Genomic DNA, 6,000 nt, shown 5'->3' with positions numbered 1-6,000 from the left:
GTGGGGGGTGGGGAGGGGGGGATGCAGGAAGCGGGAAGCAAAGCAGCCTTTAACGAAAGTAATAATCACCACAGCCATGGTCACTGACTGTCCCTGGAGGAAGGTGTCACACAGGGATCAAATGAGTGAGGGACCACGCCATTGGGGGTGATTTGGGGGTCCCTGCTGCCTCCATGAGGGCGCTGGGGCCTCTTTGGGGTGGGGGAAGGGCCAGGTCCTGCTGAGCTGAGTTGGTGCCTGTCCAGGTAGGGGTGCGCACAAGACAGGAGCATCGGAGGGCAGCCCTTCACCAGGGCTAAAGTCTCAGTCAAAGGAGGGAATGGGGAAGGGAGACCCTAGAGGAGGTGGCCGGGGTCAGAAGGAGAGAGCAGGGCCCCAAGATGTGAGATGTGTCCAGGAAGAGAGTAGAAAGGAGAGGAATTCCAGGCTCTGACCCCAACCCCCTCTGCCCTGCTGGAGGAAGTTGCAGGACCTCCCATCACTCACCCAGTGTCCTGCAGCCTCAAACAGCAGCTCACAGACCCCGGGCCTCTGGGCCGCCTCTGGTTCCTTGGTCCATGTTTGCAGTTATAACTTGTTGCTGGCCCAGAACCCCAGGCCCTGCAGGCTGGCCAAGGAGGGAGGGAGAAAGGGATGGAGGCAGAGCAGAGGGAGGGAGGGAGGGCGGAGGGGGCGGGCTGAGCTGGCTTCCCACTTCCCCTGCTCCCTGCTCCCTCCCCTCCAGCCTCTGGGTTCTCCGGAGAAAAAGGGAGCTGAGGATTTCCTTGGCTTAACTCTCTGGTGGTCCTAGAGGGTCTTGTTTCATTCAGAGACCCCATAAAGCTCCAGCAGGAAGGGGTCTGAGGCCCCTGATGGGAAGTTGAGGCTGGGAAGGGGGAAGGGCAGGGAGCCCCAGAAGTTGCTCAGGAAGGGAAGGCAGTGCTGGAATCCCCATGCCGGGGGCTCCAGCCTAGGCTGAAGAGCTTGTTAGTTCTGAGTCACTGGGGCAGGCGGCACGGAGGGGGCACGGGCACCAGCCCAGTAGCCTCAGGTTCAAATCCTGGCACTGGCACCCACTGGCCAGTCCCTTCCCCTCTCAGACCCTAGTTGTCTGTAGAACTCCAGTCCCCAGCCCCATCCGTGCCAGTCACAGGAGGAAGTTTAGTAAACGTTTGCTGAGTGAAGGTCTCACCTCCTCTGAGATCAGGTAAGAGTATAGGTAAGGGTGGCAGCCAGGTCAACAGCCCCACCTCCAATGGACACCAAAGTCCTCCTCCTCCGCCTGGAAATGCTGCCGTGATTATCCATCTTCCTGGCCTTCTACAGCCAATCCACCTGTGGAAATGACCCCCAAGAAGGCCACAGGAGGGCAGCCCGCACAGAATACGCCCCTGGGCCTCTGCTTCCTTCTGGTTAGGCTGCAGGAGGCTTTGCAAAGGCTGCAGTCCTGGTTCCCTGGGGTCAGAGACCCCTGTGCAAAGACTCTCTCAAACATCCCTCGCCCTCTAGCACCCTCTCGTTCTACATTTGTTGAGTACCTACTGCCTGGGCCAGGCTTCACCTTTGCAGGGGTTTTTGGGAGCCAAAGGGTATTTACATGCATTTTCTTACTCTTCTTGGGAAAGGGAGCTCGCGGTGGGAGCTGATGTGACTTTCACAGGGTCACACAGTGAAAAGGAACCACAGCCCTACAGGACGGAAGTGCTCTCCGTCCTACCCGAGTTCCCACGATGGCACAGCTGGGCACGGCTGCGGGCAAAGGTTGCAATTCAGGGCCTGCCCCCTGGGCAGAGAGAGGTGGTGACATTATCGCTCTCAGGAGGCACAGGAACGCAGCGACCTAGGGGGACTTATTGAAGTCTGGGGCTTTGGGCACTAACCCCCAGGCCCCACTCACAGCTGGGCAGTGTGGAGGATGGAACAGCCCTGGCTGTGTGTCCTTGACCATCTCCCATCTCTTAGCTTCTGGTTTTTTATTACTTTGGGGGATAAACACACAGCAGAATATCCAGGCCTGGAAGGACCCTTAGAGATGATCTAATCCAATTCCTGAATCTGTCCAGCAGGGACACTGTGACCAGGGAGGGCAGGGAGTCTTCGGCTCAAGGTCAAACAGCAGACTGGAGTCCACGTTGGGATGAGAGCCAGACTCTCCCACCTTCTAGTTTTGTGCTGCTTCCGCCTCCCAACCCACTTGGAGTACCCCACTCTCACCCCAGGCCTGCTTAGGGGTTCAAGGGGCCCCGAAGGAAAGCAGATGGAAGGCCTAAGGACACTGGGAAAACTGTCAGGTCCACACTGGCTGTGCCCTCTACGTGGCCCTGCCCCAGGCAGCATTCCCAGGGCACTGAGCCAGGGCTGCAGAGGGAGGGAGGCGAGGGAGCCCCCTCCCCACCCTCGCCTCACTGCTGCCTCCAGCGGGAAAAGGGCTGACTCAGCAGCACGGGGGCAGGACACAGCTCCGGGCTGCCTCACAGAGACCTGGCTTAGGAAGCCTAGCATCGGAGGAGAAAGGGAAGAGAAGGGAAGACGGATGGGGGATGTGGAGAAGCAGGCTGGGGACACAGAAGTGGTTTGGTCCAGGGCCCGTTGTGTGCTCCCTGCCACGCTCAACAGCCCCTCTGCGGAGAAGGAGCCTCATCTCACTTGACAGGTGAGGTCTGGAAAAGCACATGATTCTCATCAGGTTCTAGGACCAGCTCCTTTGACTCCCAGCCAAGGTCAATGCCCCAGAAAAGGGTCCCTTATCCCCCTTGGTCCAAGGCAGCTGGCTGGGGGCAGGGCAGACAAGAGAGTAGGACTCAGGAATATTATACACTACTCTAACATTTTTCCTCCCTCTCTCTTTCACCATGTCGCAAATTACCCCATTTGTGCATCAGCCCTTGGTCTCCCAGCCATTCTGAGGATCTCCCCAGCAGGCCAGCCAGGCAGCGTGGAGACAGAGACCCAGCCCTGGGGCAGACGAAACTGGGTTACGTCTCAGCTCCACCTCCTTCTGGCTTCGTGTCCTTGGGCATGTCTCCCTACCTCTGAGCCTTGGTGACCCGAGGCCAGAGGAACGTGAGGAGGCCAAGAGCATCTGAGCAACCTGGTGGGAGAACCAGTGGGGGTGCTCTACACCGGCCACCAAGCACCGTTTCTCCCGGGTTAAACCCTGAATATGGTGAGCCCATTCTCCTCATGCACACAGATGAGACACACACTCCCCAACTCTCAGAACCAAGCTCCTAGCCACGTCCACCTTCCAGCCCAAGGTTGGGAAGAAGATATAAAAATAGTGACGTTTAGTCAGTGCTTACAAAGCACCAAGAACTCTTCATGCATTTTTAAAAAATAAAATGTGTGCCTGTCATAAAGTGAGACAGAACCCAAAACATGATTCCCGGAGTCAGCTATGCAAGTCGTGTTTGGCTAATGACCTAATTGTTCTAGGACGATAATAAACTAAACAAAGGAAACCGGGAGAGGCTATGCGCCTGGCACCACCCCATTCCACCACGGGCTTGTGATGCCCCCCGCCCGTCCCCTTCTTAGGGAGCTAAGGAGGGGAGAAGGGGAAAGACGAAGGGCCCACTAAGACGTGCTAGGGGCTGGCTAGGGCGCCCGTTCCCTCACTTCTTCCTCCAAACCCCACTTCCTGCAAAGTGGGCAGAGGGTCCAATGGGACCCTCCCTCTCCAAGGCAGCTCGCTCACTCGGCTTCCTGGCTCTGCATACCCCTCCTTCGACTAGCTGGGTCATCCCGGGTGAACTTCGCTCTCCGGACTCAGTTTCTGCGTCCTGGGCTTTTCAGCAACCCATGTCTGTTCCGACGGGTGTTAATCCGAGTTGGGCGAGTTTAATCCCATTTTACAGAAGGGGAAAGAGAATCCCCAAGGGGCCCAGAGAATGAAAGAGCCAGCCCCATCCCAGTCCTCCTGGACCCTGACGAGGACCCTGTTGTTACAGAGTGGGAAACTGAGGCTCAGGGAGACAGATGAAGCAACTGGCTCCCTCCCCACGGCTGACTAGTGGCAGAGCCGGATGATGGGGTCGCCAAGGCACGCGAGAGGCCAGCGCCATCCTCCCCGCTTCCCTCCGCAGAATTAAGGGGAGCGACTCCCACCCTCAAGCCGGGGAAGCCCCTCCATGCCCACCCGCTTCGGGCTCAAACCCTGGGAAAAGATTGCCGCCAGCTGCAGCCACTTTTGGCACCACCTAGGGCTCAGCCAGACCAGACCCCCGCCACGGAGGAACCCGCCGGCTTGTGGACGGAGGGAGCGGCTCTGCTCCGGCCACCGCGCCTCTATCCGGGAAGCAGACAGCGAGACGAGAGGAAAGAGCCGCTGGGGCGCCGGGGAGGGGCCTTTGCGAGTCCAGCTCCCGGCGGAGTCGAACAGAACCGAGCAAAGCCGAACCTGGCCGAGCAGAGCCGAGTCCGGCCGAGACCAGCGTGTCCGTCCGATTATCGCCGGGTCTGACCGAGTGGATCCGACTGGTGCCGAATAGAGCCGAGTCCGGCTGAGCGGAGCGGCTGAGGGCGCCAAGCGGAGAGGGGAAGGTTACGCGGCGCCCCCTGCCGGCCACAGAGCACAGTGCTGGCGTCGGCCGGAGCCAACCCGCCGCCTCCCGGTCCTGCGACAGCCCTGTGAGATGGGGCTACCGAGCCCATTTTATGGATGAGGAAACTGAGGCTCCAAGAGGATTTTTGAGGCTGGCCCAAAGGCACGCAGAGCTAAGAAGTGGTGGCTGTGAGGCTCGAAATGGATTGTGTGGCCGTGAGCTCACCTGCCACACCACCCATGTCAATGGGCATTGTGTGTTTGCTTTGTTCTCCCCATAATTGCTGCCATTTATCATGGTCAGCAAGGAGGAAGGACCCACCCTGTCTGATGAGCGGGCAGAAGGCCCGCGCCAAGCACAGAGACAGCCCCTCGTCTCACAGATGGTGAAACCAAGCAGGCTCTGGGCACACTGACCAAGTGCAGCAAGGCCAGCAGTACCTGTGTGCAAATATTGACATATTTCCTGGTCATTAACGCAGAGAGCAGGACCGAGAGGCCCCGTACTCCTGCAGGCCTCATGTTCCCTTCCTGTTAACAAGATGGCCAGAGGGCAGGAGCTCCTGGCTGTGTACAGGCTGTGTCCCTGGGCTGTGTGAGCCAGGACCTGGGGTGTCTGGGACCCTGGAGGAGGCCAAGTGTGGCCCCGGGCACTTTCTTTGATCCTGTGAAAAAGTGAACTGGCCTTGCTCTCCGTGCACACGTATGTGCGTGAGTGTGTCATTGACATTCACTCCTGTGTACACACCACCTTAGCCTGCCAGGCAGGCCTATGCCGAGGCTGCAGGGCTCGCTGGAGGGTGCTCACAACAAGTGAGTAGTGTCAGAGGAAGCCAACGGTCAGACTGCATTAGCGGGAGCAGCCGCCCTTGCTGGCCAGGGACTCCTGGGGTTGGTCCAGCTTGATGTCGATCATCCCTTCTTTGCTTTTCTCCTGGACGTTCTCCATTCCAGGCAGAGCCGAGGCCACACGTCGGAAGATCTGCTTCACGTTGTAGCCGGTCTTGGCACTGGTCTCGATGAACGCAGCCAGACCAGCCCCCCGCCACGGAGGAACCCGCCGGCTTGTGGACGGAGGGAGCGGCTCTGCTCCGGCCACCGCGCCTCTATCCGGGAAGCAGACAGCGAGACGAGAGGAAAGAGCCGCTGGGGCGCCGGGGAGGGGCCTTTGCGAGTCCAGCTCCCGGCGGAGTCGAACAGAACCGAGCAAAGCCGAACCTGGCCGAGCAGAGCCGAGTCCGGCCGAGACCAGCGTGTCCGTCCGATTATCGCCGGGTCTGACCGAGTGGATCCGACTGGTGCCGAATAGAGCCGAGTCCGGCTGAGCGGAGCGGCTGAGGGCGCCAAGCGGAGAGGGGAAGGTTACGCGGCGCCCCCTGCCGGCCACAGAGCACAGTGCTGGCGTCGGCCGGAGCCAACCCGCCGCCTCCCGGTCCTGCGACAGCCCTGTGAGATGGGGCTACCGAGCCCATTTTATG

The 6,000-nt window shown here is 59.6% G+C and overlaps 1 protein-coding gene across 1 annotated transcript in view; it reads right to left on the bottom strand.

The window, feature by feature from the left end:
* C1QTNF6 (C1q and TNF related 6) overlaps positions 1–552 on the bottom strand; it is a 6,011-nt gene extending 5,459 nt beyond the window's left edge. Inside the window, exon 1 of the mRNA XM_007454064.1 lies at positions 487–552. The gene's annotated coding sequence lies outside the window, so the exon portion shown is untranslated. The remainder of the gene's footprint in view (positions 1–486) is intronic.
* Between the last annotated feature and the right edge of the window lie 5,448 nt (positions 553–6,000).

The sequence above is a fragment of the Lipotes vexillifer genome, unplaced genomic scaffold (assembly GCF_000442215.2).
Source record: "Lipotes vexillifer unplaced genomic scaffold, Lipotes_vexillifer_v1.1 scaffold382, whole genome shotgun sequence".
Taxonomy (NCBI): Eukaryota; Metazoa; Chordata; class Mammalia; order Artiodactyla; family Lipotidae; genus Lipotes; species Lipotes vexillifer.
Note: the sequence above shows the minus strand (reverse complement) of the source record. Positions and strands in the feature narration are given on the sequence as shown.